Source organism: Cynocephalus volans, chromosome 4, assembly GCF_027409185.1.
Source record: "Cynocephalus volans isolate mCynVol1 chromosome 4, mCynVol1.pri, whole genome shotgun sequence".
Classification (NCBI taxonomy): Eukaryota; Metazoa; Chordata; class Mammalia; order Dermoptera; family Cynocephalidae; genus Cynocephalus; species Cynocephalus volans.
This window is the reverse complement of record NC_084463.1, coordinates 145,771,623-145,786,501: the sequence shown is the minus strand read 5'-3', so window position 1 is coordinate 145,786,501 and position 14,879 is coordinate 145,771,623. Positions and strand designations below refer to the sequence as shown.

At 44.7% G+C, this 14,879-nt stretch overlaps 1 protein-coding gene across 16 annotated transcripts in view; it reads left to right on the top strand.

Annotated features, from left to right (window-relative positions):
• The window catches only part of CELF1 (CUGBP Elav-like family member 1), a 65,008-nt gene extending 63,186 nt beyond the window's left edge, over positions 1-1,822 (top strand). For all 16 annotated transcript variants that reach the window (XM_063092959.1, XM_063092948.1, XM_063092947.1 and 13 more), the window contains one exon: positions 1,335-1,822. The gene's annotated coding sequence lies outside the window, so the exon portion shown is untranslated. The remainder of the gene's footprint in view (positions 1-1,334) is intronic.
• The last annotated feature ends 13,057 nt before the right edge of the window (positions 1,823-14,879 follow it).

The following is a 14,879-nucleotide window of genomic DNA, read 5'->3' as shown; positions in this document are numbered from 1 at the left end:
TGGAACCAAGAATGTCGTTTCTATTTTTATAGAAGTTTTATACAGCTCCGGGGTGGAGAATATTTATTACCTAAATTATATCTCTGGAAAAGGCCAGGATTTTTTAGAATCCAGAATGTGATTGTTGTACACACAGGGTGCTGTGTATGATTGAAACTACTGACTTTCTGTGGCCCGTTTGCAGCCCAGCTAACCTGCCCAAGGGGAAGGCATTAATGCTGTGAATTGGCAGAGGAAAGAATTGTGCTCCACAGGGTGCTGCCGGTGCTGTGCTCCCTAACCTTCTGTTCTGTCTTCCTCTGAGGCCAGAACTCCACTCCCCTCCCTCTTCTCCCCTCTCCTTCATTTCACCATGATTTGTCCACAGATCTGTCCTGGACCCCTTTCCTGATGACGTAAGAGGCAAAGGTGCAATCTACCCACCTTTGATAGCAGATCTTGAGGCTTTATTTCATACCTGCTTGTAGGTTCTCTTTTCTAAAAGGAGCACTTACCCCAGCAGGGTCCTGGCTGCTTAAGCAGCCAGCTGGTGAGATTATGCTTTCCTCTCTGTTCTCCCTTCCCCTTGCCCAGTGAGTTAGCACAGCAGTAGCACTGCCCTTGAGCACAGTTCTCTCCCCAGGCCAAAGATGGTTTTGTGAAGAAGCTGCTCCCCTACCAGTCTCATGTGTGAAAGGGCTCAGCTCAGAGAGTGGAGACTCGCAGTCAAGTCTTATGCAGTCCTTTTCTGTTGTGTGGAGGTTTCACTTATGATGTGTTTTCTGCTGTAGTTTTGTTTCTTACTTGGGTTACATCATGAAATTGATTTGCCTTGAATGCAGCCAGACCACTGTCGCCTGGGTTCCACATGAGTGGCCAGGGCCCGTGTGGAAGCTAAGAGCTTGGATTTCTGAGAACAAAGGGCCATCCTGTAGGATTGAACAGAAATCCTGGCCCTGTCCCCTGAAGAATTTTCCTCACTCCAGCCAGCATCTTTTTTTTCTCCCTGGGTCTTGACCAGGGCATGGGGAGAGAGGCTGAGGCTCTGCTCCCCCAGAGACTTTCTTCTCATAACGTGTTGGGCGCTTCATGGGAAATCCAAGCCTTAGGTTCCCTTCTGTCTCTGGCAATTGGATGTTTTCTTGGTGTCCTCCATGTCTTTTTTGACTTCTCCCTGTGTCCATTGTTAGCATGTGCAAAAGTTCCCTGTCATTGCCCAACCCCTGCCCTGCCCCACCTCCTCATTTCAGGGCTGTACACACAGTGAGTGTTCCTGTTCTCTCTCTCTTTGTTTGGATGTATTGCTCTGTGTAACTCAGTGGGTCTCCCTCTTTCTGGTTTGTTTTTTTTTCTAGATTCCTGCCGTTTGTTCATCGTTGTGCCTAAAGCATGTCGATGTGGCGTCAAGTACATCGTCCAAATCCCTGTCTCTTCAGCTTCTCTGATGCTTGAACTCTCACCTTTGACCTTGTGTTGATCTTTGATGCTGATGTGTATTTTTATTATGTTTGTTTGTTCTTTTTTCTTTCCTTTTTTTTTTTTTTTTTTTTTCCCTTTTGTGCTGCCAAATTGGTTTTGCTAGAACGACTGCTGAAGGGGAAATATTTAAACTTGCATTTGAATATAAAAAAATCTATTTTTCTAGAACTTCATAAGATAACCACTTGATTTTGTGATTCCAATTCTTTGTAATTGTCTTCAGAGCAGCCCTACTAGCACATACCGTGTGGTGTTTGTATCTCTGTGAACACACAGCCAGTCCGTTTCTAGGCTTTGTTTCTCTGTGTGCTTAGTTTTAAAGACAACTTTGAAGTAAACAATGAAATAAAAGATGTCACTAAAACCTTTGAGGCTCCTGAGCACATTTTGCTGATATAGTTTGTGGGGCTTGAGGAGACGCATGTGTTATTCTTACTTTTGTTTTTGAGTTCTCAACTGCAGAAGACACCTGAGCCCCCTTTCCTTTTTTGACCGCAGGCTGCAGTTTGGGCCCCAGCCAGCCCTTTTTCTTTTTCTTGTTTTCTTTTGTGGTTCTCCCCTGGAGCAACCCTGCGGGGAGCCTTGAACCCCTCTTGCCCCTTCCCCTCAGCCCCACGGGGCTCACCTCCATGCTTTTTCCTACAGTCTCCACAGCAAAATGTGATGCTTTGATTTTTTGTTTTGTTTTGTTTTTGTACTGTTTTTTTTGTTTTGTTTTGAATTTTTTCCTTTCCTACTAAGATTATGCCCAGAAAAAACAAGTTTTGCATGTTTCCTGCTGTTCCTTCACACCTTCGTATATATCACCTTCACCTCTCTGTTTTCTATAGTTTGTGCAAAAACTGACCGGTTTAAAAGGGTTTCAAAGAAGCTGTTTTAAATTGTTGTGGGGTTGATTATTTTTTTCAAGATTGTATTGTTTTATTTTGAAGTGGCAACTTTCTCCTCTATTGCCCTTAGAGCATTTGCCTGTGCACTTAGACTGTCACCTCGTGTGGCCTCCAGGCCTCAGCAGGCATCTAGGAGGCTGGCTGCTCTGCTTAGAGAAGGGTGGAAAGGGGCCTTGCAGAGGCTCGAGAAGCAGAAAGAGAACCCAGAAGGTGGCTGCGGGTGGGCAAGGGGCTTAGCACAGCAGGGGTAGTGAGCTCCAGGGAAATGAGGGTGCTCTTCACTACCTGTTGGAAGCCATCTGTGCACTAAGCAGCAATACACTGGCCAGGCTCTTCCTTGGTGACAAGCACAATACTGCAGTCTTCACACTGTTTACAGCCCTAGGCACCAACCACCCCACACTAGCTCATCATCAGGCTCTGTTCTTGCTTAGCTAATGGGGTGGGGGTAAGGGCAGGGATTTGCTTTTCAATTGGGTGAAGAGCCAAATAGCTACTGTCCCTGGGTGCCAGGCAAGCCAGTTCTTTGGTTCCCTGAGGGGAACTTACCCTCTTCTCTTGTGTCACCATCCAGCCTCAGGGTCTTGGAAACTTGAGTAAGAATGTGAATGGAGGGGGGAGAGGCCAGAGGAGACTAGAGGTCACAGGGTGGATCTGTGGAGGGAAGAGGTTGCAGGGGGACGAGTTTAGGATAGATCCCACCCAGACCTAAGCTGCTGGTGGGTGGGAGAGCTGGAAGTAGGATTGTCCAGGGAAGGGTGGAGAGGGGTAACCAAGGGACTGGGGGTGGGGGGTGGGAAAAGTAGAAGCACTGTCTAGCATCCTCCATGCTGGGGTTGATGAAGAAAGGGATCCCATCAGAATTTCTGCTCTGGGACCCAGCAGGTTGCCCAGTATTATGCTTGAGGCCTCTCTTACTAGGAGGAAAGGGCAGCCAAGCGGAGGCCCAGTGTATGGTAGGCTGCTTAATTTCCTGGAAGGGGTGATTGGATGGAAGGAGGCCAGAAACTCCAGCCTGAGAGACTGCTGCGTGCCCCACAGTCTGACTGCACAGAGCCGCCTCTGTTGGCAGGAGGCACTGAGGCTCCCCTTCCTGTGTGTTGAGAAGCCGTGTTTGCCAATATGTTTTGCTTTCAATTCCAAGAGGAGCTCTGGGAAAACCTGTGGATAAAACCAAATGCCAAACGTTGGACGTTGTTTCCTTTTCCTTTTCTCTCTCTGATTGTTTAATTGTTCTGTGGTGGTTTTAATGGATTTGAGACCCTGGAGCGGCAGCTGCCTTTCTGATTTCCAGCTGCTTTTTGTGAATAATTTAAAAAGAAAAAAAAAAAAAAGAAACTTTACATTTTGGAGACAAACCTGTGTGAGTTTTTTATTGGTACAAACGTTGTATTTAACACTAGGGGTTTTGTACAGTTTTTTGCCTTTTCTACTAGAAAACAATGTAAAGTGATTTCACAATGTGAAGAGAAAAAAAAATTGCCACTATGACCAAACGCACAGTCTGTTCTGCAGCAACAACGGGATTCAATCAACTCAAAGTCGTGATTCAGCCGTAGAAATGCTTTTCCTTTACCTTGTTTGAGCTTTTCCTTTCTTTCCTGTTTTGATTTGCAAAAGAAAATGTCTTTTTTGTGTGAACTTGTGTTGTACTCTGTAGAAAATTATGGATTTTACTTTAATGGTTTAAAAAAAGGAAAGAAGAGCCCTTGTCGCTTTTCTTACCTAATCACAGAGTTTGTGTAGTGGATTAAAAAAGAAAAAATTGTTACAAGTTTGGAGCAAGGGAGTATGTGTTTAAAAGGAATCTCCTTCCTTTTTTTGTGTGTTTCTCCTTTTGTCCCAATGGGGAACTTAAATCTGTTTTAATTGCACAGACACACGGACAAAAAGTCATTTTGTATCTGCCAAGTGTGGTACCTTCCTTTGTTTATTTGCTATTAAACTGTTTGAGAAGAACTGATGTTGTCTTCAGAGTTTTTGATTGTTGGGGATGGGCAGTGCTGGTGGTGTCCTGAGGAGAAGGGGTGGGTGCCCTGGGCTTCGTGTCATTTTAATGTTTTGCAGCTGAACCCTCCAACAACGCCAAGGGAAAACGTAGTTTCTCCCCAGAAAACTGCCTTCCCTACCTTCCTGTATTATTCTGCAAGATCCTTGTTTGTATGGATACACTTTAAAACTTTTTTGGCAGCCTTAATTTTTGTGTTTCTCCCATTCTCAGTGATTGCTGCCACACCACAGAACTGGTCCCTACCTTTGGGGCAAGTCCCTTTCCTGATGCTGCAGAGTCCTTGCTCCCTGGGAGTCAGCGACCAGCAGCAAATCCCAGAGCGTGGCAGCCTTCCTCTCCAGGCCTCTAAAGCTCTGGACCAAAGGGGTTAATTTTCTACTTCCCACACTCTGACCACAGTACTAGGTCACAGAAGGGCATGTTTCTAAGATTCTTTCTGTTTACTACTTAGTAATGCTCAATCACTCTCCAAATGAGGCCCTTACTGTGGCCTCCTCAGGCCTCTGAGAACTGCAGGTTCAGCCAGCTACTGAGCCAGGAGTCTCACACTCTGGCTAAAGTATAAGCTTGTCTGTTCCGTGTCTGGTCCTTCCCTGCCACTGCCGTCCTCACATGAAGATCCCAGCTCTTCCTCGTAGGCTGCCCTTGTGAAGCTGGAGCCTGAGGAGTACACCTAGCTGACGGCCTGTGGGTAGGCCAGGCCTCAGCCGCCTTGTCAGTGGGGGTTGCATTGGGTACTACTAGCACATGATATGTTCTGTGAAGAAGGTTCTGAACCCAAATAAATTTGAAATGTTCTCCTGTCTTCTAGTGCTAGGGGCATACTGGCATTTTCAAGGCTTTGAGAAATCAGTCAGTACAGAAGCCTCTCAGACTTGATTTAACCCAGCACCTCACAGACTGGATCCCATTTGATCATGTCCACTTGCTCTCCAAAAAAACTTTATGTACCAGATTCTGCATTTAAGTGCTCTTTTATTCACTTCTGCATTTTTATTCATTAAAAATATGTTTTAACTAGAGGTGGGAAAAGGGTTAACAAGAAATTGGTTAATGGACACAAGGAATGATTACATTTTGTAATGATGAATATGATAATTATCCTGAATTGATCATCACACATTTTACACGGGTATTGACATTCAACTCTGTACACCATAAATATGTATAATCAATTATGTTTTAATAAAAAATAGATTTCAGAAAATTGTGAGAAAAATAAAAAACTAAGAAAACAGGTGAAAAAATATTTAAAAATCAGAATTTGATATTGATATGTAAGTAATTATCCTAGCTAATGGCATTGACTGTTTACCACAATCAGGTGCTGTGGGATTCATACACATTATATGTTCCAGTCTTTATATCACTGGAAGGTGGCTACTGTTTCCATCCCCATTTTATGGATGAGCAAACAGGTTAAATCGGGTTGCCTGTTAGAAGGTGTTGTGCACTGAGAAAACAGGTCGCTTGACTCCTCAGGCCTTGTCTTAACCACTATTGGGTAGAAATAAGTCAAAAGCCAGTAAATGTGCTTTAGTTAACCTAGGTCTCATCACAGGTGGTTGCACTCTGTCTAGGGGACCCTGTAATTTTTGTGGTTCCCCTGGGTGGTGTCTCACTGGAGCTTTGTCCTCCTTAGAGCAGCTCTTTCAGTGTTTGAGGGGTTTCCTGGTTTCTAAACACTCACAAATGGTCATCCTGCTGCAAGGTGTGGCTGCCCATGGGGAGTGGGGGACTCCTTAATGGCGCTTCTTTCCACACAGTTCTTCACTAGATCTGGTACCAACTCAAGCTATTGTTTACCTTTTTTTATTGTGGCAAAATTCATATAACATCAAATTTGCCATCTTAACTATTTTTCAGAGTATAATTTAGTGGCATTAAGTACATTCACAGGGCCGAGCCCGTGGTGCACTCGGGAGAGTGCGGTGCTGGGAGTGCAGCGACGCTCCAGCCACGGGTTCGGATCCCATATAGGAATGGCCGGTGCACTCACTGGCTGAGTGCCGGTCACAAAAAAGACCAAAAAAAAAAAAAAAAAAAAGTACATTCACAGTGTTTGTGCAGCCATCACCACCTAATGTTTTAAATTAACTTGCAATGCACTTTTCCAACTTAATTTCATTCTGACTCAATATTTGTGAAATCACAAGTTTGATATCCTAGTTGTTATGTTTTAAAATACACTTTAAATTACATAACCATGAATACATAAAATGTCCAGTGGGTTCTTTCTCGACCAATTCTGTGTTTCATGCTTTGTGAGATTGGTGTAGTGAGGGCCAGGATGGAGAGTCAGGGGCTTCCTGGACCTGTTTTCCACAAGTTAGGGGGTGGTTAAAAATGAAGCTCTCTCCTGTCTGTGCAAATTTGATTTCCTATGACTAAGAGCAGGGTGGTTTGTCTTGGTATTCCTGTGTTCCTGAGATGAGCTTGATATAAAAATAGAATGTTACGTACAACTTGAGCATCTTTCAGTTTAACATCATACTTAAAAAGCTGTTGATTCTCATACTTGAAAATTTACCCCAAAAAGGGAATATGCCAAAAGTACTATTTTTAACCTTTTTTATTCCAAGTTTAGGCTTTTGCATCTTTATAATTGTAAAGCTGTGTCTTCATTAAGCGGTTTATATTCCTTTGAAAACCCTTTTATCTTTCTGCAGCTTGCTCAGTGCCTACTTTTCACCATGTTCCTGCCCTGACTTTCTTGGTCAGCATGCAGCTTTCTTAACCCACATACTGTGCTCACCTGAGCAGCTCAGGCCCTAATGAGGAAAAGCCATTGGAAGGAAATTAAAGACCAGGTTGTCCCTTCAGCGCTGGGAATGTCAAACTAATGTCTGATAACATTTTCCTTAAGGAGATGGCTTTTTCTTGCGCCTTCTGCCATTTTCAAGCATTTTTCTTCCTTCTCAAGAGTCCTTTCCAAACACACCATCTGGTGTTTAATTTCTCTGCATGCATTAACTTTTTCGTTACTGGTAAAGGCTCCAGCTGTAGGGAGGGCTCTTGTTTTTTAAAACCAAAGCCAATCTTGGGGTGGGAAATTGACCACATTCAATTGGGAAGGGCCATCCTGACCTGCAGCCAAGTTGTCTTCGGCCACCCCATCCCCACTCTGGGGGATCCCACTAACCTGAGGTCCCTTGAAGTTTGGGGATTTTTGTTTACGTTTTGTGTAGTACAGGAATCTGGGTTTTTTAAAAACAGCTTTATTGAGATATAATTTACATGCTATACAATTCACACACTTGAAGCATTCCGTTCATTGGTTCTTAGAATTGTGTAACCATTCCACAATCTAATTTTAAAACATTTTCATCACCCTGAAAAGAAGCCCCATACTCATTAGTGGTTACTCTCTTTCCCCTCTCTCACTCCCTTTCCCAGCCCCTGGCAGCTCCTAGTCTGCTTTGTGTAGCTTTGCCTATTCTAGACATTTCATATAAATGCAGTAATACAATATGTGGCCTTTTGTGTCTGGTCTTTACTTAGCATACCTCCTGAGGCATTTTCTTCTTCTTCTTGCTTGAAAACTAGGCACAGCACTGTCTTTGTCCCACCTGCCCCTGCCATTCCTAGCCCTTCCTAGCTTGTCTGCTTTTAATCCACCCAAGTTTCTGCAGCTGCCCTGTCCCTTCCAGTTCTCCTCGTTACTCTGCCTTTTGTCCTGCTGTATCATCTGCCTCGACCTGAATCTGGCAGTCTTCGCAACCTGCATTGTCCAGTAGGGTTACCCACTAGCCACTGTAGCTATTTAAATTAATTAAAATTTAAAATTTAGTACCTCAGTTTCACTAGCCATATTTCAAGTATTCAAAAGCAGTGTGTGACTGGTTGCTATCATATTGGGAGGTGCCAGTGCAGAACATTTCCATCATCACAGTCAGGGGTCAGGACTGTTCTAGGTAGTTGCTTTGCTTTTAAGAAAACAGAATAACCACCATTTATTAATCATAGCCACTTGTCCTGCCAGCACCAGTAGCGTAGGAAGATAGAGACTGAGGCACAGAGAAGCCGCTTTTATCTGTTACATGGCTAATGAGTGGGAGAATTGTATTTTAACTTAAGCCCACCTGACTCCAAAGTCCCTGTAGAGCATATTCCTTTGGGGAGTCGTCATGGTGCGCCCTGGGGTGCCCTGGCTTAAATTCCACCTCCAGATTGGGGTTTGATGAAGGGAAGGACCATATCTCGGTCCTCACTGGAGCCCTGCAGTTCCTCACAGGGGCTGGCAGATACATATTCAATGAGTGGGAAATGCACAAATACCAAAAGATTACACTTGTTTTGTCAAGAGCCTCCTGGTGGCTTTTTTTCCCCAACTGTATTAGAGTTGTGTGCAGCTTGATCTTAGAGAAATTCTGTCTACTCCAGAATAAAGGAAATAACTTATTTTTGTACCCGTTTTACAGATTGCTAGCCACCAGCCAGTACCTGAATTCTCCTTAGGCCCTCTGTGGCCATGAAACAAAAATAGCAAAGTCCCTCAGAGATACTTTACAGGAATTCTGCTAATATAGTTTCCACACTTGGCAAGTTAGCCTACCAGGGACCCTGCCTGGGGAGGAAGTTGGTGCCAGCACCTGCTTTGCAGGGCCCTGTACTGTAGGAGGTCCCTCTTGGCAGAGAGGCCCCCAAGGGAGAGGAACTTACCTGTGGCCCCCCAGCCCAAGCGTACCACCAACCTGCTCATCCCTAAAGTGTGTGCACCTGGAGCCTGAGACATACATGACACAACTCTTACAAAGTCAGTTTAGCGTATGATTTTTTTTTTTTTTTCTTACCAGGTGACCGGTACAGGGATCAAATCCTGGACCTTGGTGTTATCAGCACCAGGCTATAACTAACTAATCTAACTGGCCAGCCCTGAATTTTTTTTTTTTTTTCAATGTGAAACATTCAAGTAGTTCTAGAAGAGGCCTTTTAGAGTATGTTGGGAAAAGCTTGTGTTTAAGAATCTTAATCTGAAAACGAAAACACAAACACACAGAATTTTAATCTGGTAATAATCCCAGCTTTACCATCACCAGCCCTGTGACCTTGGGCAGATTACTTGATTCTCTCAGCCTCGGATTCCTCATCTGTCAAAGAGAAATAAAAACACCAACCTAATAGAGTTGAGAAGATGAGAGATTGTCTCAAATGCTAGTCAGGGAGCTGCCCCTGGTGAACAGCTGTTAAAATTGCTAACAACCATAAATCATCCAGTTAAAAATGAATGAATCCCCCATCTCACAGCCCATAGGTAGCAAACAGATGGGGCATGTGCTTCCAGGATTTTCCTTACATGTACAAAAATATGTACATATATAATTTTTGTTAATAAAAATCAGACCATACCATAATATGTTCTGCAGCTTACTTTTTTCAGTGATACGTCATGGGCACCCTTCTGTCTGGGTACACAGGTATCTCCCACTTTCTTGTTCAGAGGATACATAACACTTCATGGTTTGTCAAGCACCCTCCTATTAGACACAGATTATTTCTAGTTTTTTTACTATTATAAATAATAAGAGCCAATAGAGGGACATTAGTTCAACATCTCGTTTTCAAAGCAAGTTCTTATTTTATCATCTCATTTGGTTTTCACAGAAAACTTGCCAGAGAGGTGATAACCCCATTTCAAACCTGAGAACACTAATTTGTTGAGAGGGAAAGAGACTCTTCCCAAGTATCCCACTAATCATGGCAGAGGGGACCTGGGATGTCCCTTCCAGTTACATTCCTCGTGCTTCTGGAGCAGGGGCTACAAATGAGCGTGGGAAAGGAGGTCAGTCTAAGATGACAAGCGACGCTTGGCTTCAGTGGCAAGGCAGGAATAGGGAGTGGTAGGGGCCTTGGATGAGAGACATTCTTGGTCTCTTGTGGCCAGACACTGGCCACTTGACTGGTTAATATTCAGAATCACAGGATCAGGGTTGCATGAGCTTCCGGTCTTGAAGCAGGAAGTGTGAATTTTTTTTTTCTTTTTTTTTTTTTAAAGATGAGCAGTAAGGTGATCCTAACCCTTGACTTGGTGGTGTCACTTGGGCGCCACGCTCTCCCAAGTGAGGCATGGGCCGGCCCTAGGAAGTGTGAATTTTTATATGAAATTTCCCAGATGACAAATTCTGCCAACCAATTCAGAAACATTCTGCCCATGCATGCCAGATTGTGACCCTTGCTTTAGGCCCAAACTTAATTTTCTACTTTTGTTTATAAGACAGGGATTTAAATGTGAGGCATATAGCTGGCACCTGGCACAGCAGGCACCTGGTAAGAACCCCAAGGCCCCCAACTGTCCCACTGCCCTGTGAGGTTAAGTGGCCCAGAAAAGACCATTTTATTTTGTGGCTCTTCCTCTCAACTGCCAGGGGCCTGTTGACCACTGGGCTTGCGTGAGCAGGTCTTGACTAGGTTTGCTTTCTCCTTAATACATTTCTTCTGTCCACCCAGACCACAGCTTTAGACATTGTTCGCAGTGACTTTGTGCATCGAATAAAGATCACTTTGAATTCCTGAAAACTGGGGTCCATTTATCCACTTCCTCCACTTTTTTTCCTTCTCCCCTTCCTCCTTTTTTCTGAGACAGTACAGTGGTTAGGAGTGGACCCCTAAAGTCACACTGCTTGGTTTCCGGTCCTAGCTCTGTTGCTAGATGGCGGGTGTGGTCTTGGGCAGGTCACTTTACCTCTCCGTGCTTCAGTTCTCTTATCTGTAAACTGGGAGAAATGCTTAGTTCATCTTAGTTGCCTCTCACTTCCCTGGAGCTGTGCGATTAGTTGCTAGACGAGTAAACACCATCCTGGCCCTAAAGGAGCATGACCATAACCTAACTGTGTGCAATAGCTGAATTCTGGGAAACATACTCAGAAATTAAATTTTTTAAGCAAACATAAGGTACTCTGCTATCTAGAAAAAGGAAATATGGGCATACTCATGGAGTCAGAGGAGCAAAGAGCTGACTTGGGGGCTAAGGAAGCCTTTATCCTGTCAAGTCTTCAAGTTTTGAGATCATTTGAGTTCCCTGGGTAACTGGAAGGCTGTGGTCCCGGACGCCTTCGGGGCGTAGGTGCAGGCTGCCCATCCTCCTTTCCTTCCTGCCAAAGACGAGGTAGATCGTGTCTGCACTGCTGACTAGCGGAGGAGTGACTGGCCCTCCAGCTCTTTCCCTGTGGGCCTACCTTCCTTCCCAGCTGCAGGTTGACTTCAACCCAGGACCCGCTGAGGTGAGAGGAAGACCCCAGCGAGCTCCTGCTGCCAGCAGCTGCCCTCCTGGCCTCTGAACCTCCCTTCTGTCCCTCCCTTTCCTAACTTCCTGTGGTCCAAGCCCAAGAGTGCTTTCCCCATAGGCAGTCCCAGTGGCCTTGCCCAACCACCTGTCCCATGGGCCTGCTCTTTGTCCCCTCTACCTCTGCTGAGCCTGTGGTACAGGCCCTGGGGCAGGAACTCTGGGCTGGCTGTCGCCTCCCAAGTCCCAGATTGCCTTTCCCTGTATCTGTTTTGCTTGCAGTTTACAAATCCCCCCAGGATGGTGCAGGCCACGGCAGATATGACTGCTAAACCTGCAGCACTTGCTTTAAATTTCAGTTAAGCTGTCATTCCTCTCTTTTCCTTATTCATTCATTTAGCATTTATTGAGGCAGCCACTGTGTGGCCAGGCCTAGCTCTGGAGATGCAGTCATGGTGGATTAGACGAAGTCTCTGCCTGCACACTTGAGTGGGGGAAAAAGACATAACCTCACTAATGAATATAAAATTATAGAGATAAATATTGTATCAGTATGAAATATAATTCTGTGAGAGGATATTAAGCTGATTCACCCTAAGTAGGACTTACTTGGCAGAGTGTCGGGGTAGGGAGAAGGGAAGGAATCAAGGTGCAAAGGCCCTGGGGCAGACAAGTTGGCAGTTCCTCAAAAAGTTGAACAGTTGCTATATGACCCAGCAATTTCACTCCTAAGTATATATCCAAAAGAAATGAAAATATGTCCACACAAAAACTTGTACATGAATGTTTATAGTATTATTATTTGTGATAGCCAAAATGTGAAACAACCCAAATGCCCATCCACTGATGAATGAGTAAAATAAATGTATTCATGCAGTGAATATTAACCACGCATAAAAAGGAATGAAGTAAAGATACATGCTAAAACACAGATGAACCTTGAAAACATTATGCTGAATGAAAGAAGCCAGTCACAAAGTACCACGTATTGTTTGATTCCATTTCTATGAAGTGTCCAGAACAGACAAATCTATAGACACTGGGTGACAACAGAAAATTATTTTCTCACAGTTCTGGAGGCTAGAAGTTCAAGATCAAGGTGTTGGCAGAGTTGGTTTCATTCTGAAGCCTCTCTCCTTAGCTTTCTCCCTTTGTATTCATATGGTCTTCCTCTTTTTTTAAAAAAAAAAAGATGACCGGTAAGGGGATGTTAACCCTTGACTTGGTGTTGTCAGCACCACGCTCTCCCAAGTGAGCTAACCGGCCATCCCTATATAGGGATCTGAACCCATGGCCTTGGGGTTATCAGCACCGCACTCTCCCAGGTAAGCCACAGGCCAGCGCTTATGGTCTTCCTCTTAATATCTGTGTCCTGTGTCTTATTTTCTATTTTATTGTTATGCAGCTGGCTAGTATGGGGATCCTAGACCTTGGTGTTATAACACTGCACTCTAACCAACTGAGCTAACCGGCCAGCTCCCCTAATCTCTTCTTATAAGGACACCGGTCATACTTGATTAAGGCCCATCTTAATGACCTCATTTTACCTTAGTTAGCTTTTTAAAGACCCTATCTCCAAATAGAGTCACTTTCTGAGGTACTGGGGGTTAGCACTTTGCTATGGGTCAAATGTGTCCCCTAAAAGTTCATGTGTTGGACGCTTGATCTCCATTGTAACAGTGTTAAGTGGGTGGGAAATCCAATTATGGTATTTGAAAGGTGATGCCTTTAAGAGGTAATCAGATCACAAGGACTGCCCTAGTGAATGGACATCCATTCATGGAGTAAGGGGTTGATGGTTTAGTGGGTGGTAATATCCCTGGTTCTGATGGCCGTATAAGGAGAGCACGTGAGGAGGTTAGCTCCCTCTTGCTCATGCCATTCGTTCCTTGCAATGTGACACCTTGAGTTGCTGTAGAGAGTCACCACCCATAAGAAGGCCCTTACCAGATGTGTTCCCTGGACTTTGTACTTCCCAGCCCCCAAACTGTAAGAGATAAATTTTTTTTTCAAGTTACCAACAATTAAGGGCCGGCCCGTGGCTCACTCAGGAGAGTGCGGTGTTGATAACACCAAGGCCACGGGTTCGGATCCCATATAGGGATGGCCGGTTTGCTCACTAGCTGAGCGTGGTGCTGACAACACCAAGCCAAGGGTTGAGATCCCCTTACCGGTCATCTTTAAAAAAAAAAAAAAAACCAACAATTAATTGTTTTATCAACAATTAATGAGTTTCAGGTATTCTGTTATAAGCAACAGAAACAGACTAATACAGACTTCAATATATGAATTGGATGTTGGGGGCCGGCCCGTGGCTCACTTGGGAGAGTGCGGTGCTGACAACACCAAATCAAGGGTTAAGATCCCCTTACCAGTCATCTTAAAAAAAAAAAGAAAAAAAGAATTGGATGTTGTGGGGGAAGTGGGGGACGCAATTCAGCCATAACGTGGGAGGAATGGAGAGTAACTGCTAATGGGTGCGGGTCTTTTGGGGGTGATGATAATGTTTTGGAATTAGTGGTAAATTCCACTTTGTGATGAAAAACCACTGAATTATCCACTCTGAAAGGATGCACTTTGCCCTGGGGCAGGAATAAGCCTGGTATGCAGAGGGAGAGGAGAAAGTGAGGGGGGGGTGAACTGGTGGGGTTGGCAGGGGCCGTTCACCTAGGGTCTCTCTTTCAACCCCAAGAGCCTCAGGACTCTGCTCCTTGCAGAAGGCCTTGCCCTTCTCCACACTGTCTGGCATTAAAGCCCGTTACTACCTTATACTGGCCCGCCGCAAAAAAGTAAAGCCCATTATTAGGGACTCTCAAACTGGGGTTGGGATTAGACATGGGACACTTTTTAAGCCTTCAAGGGCCAAGCTTTGGCCCTGATGGGCAGTTTGCCATGGAGCAAGACAACCTCTTGCTTATCAATATACACAGTATTCCCTATGGACCAGGTACTCACTGTTCTAAGTCCTTGTCAACTAGTAAGTCGTTTAGCTATGACAATCCAGCAAGCTAGGTACTGTTTCTCTCTCTATTCCCGGGGCCAGGAAACTCACCCACATTCACACTGCCCATACAGCTCATACACAGACAGCAGAGCCAGGATCCGAACCCTGCCAGCCTGGCTCCAGGGCCCACGTTGCTAACCACCATGCTGTGCTGCATGTGAGCCTCTACGCTGCTGCCTTGTGACAGCCCTGTGCACTAAGGTTTATTATCCTATTATTATTCTCATTTTATAGATGAAACAGGCCCAGAGAGGTAAATGACTTGGCTAGGGTCACACTGTGAGCTAGAAGGAA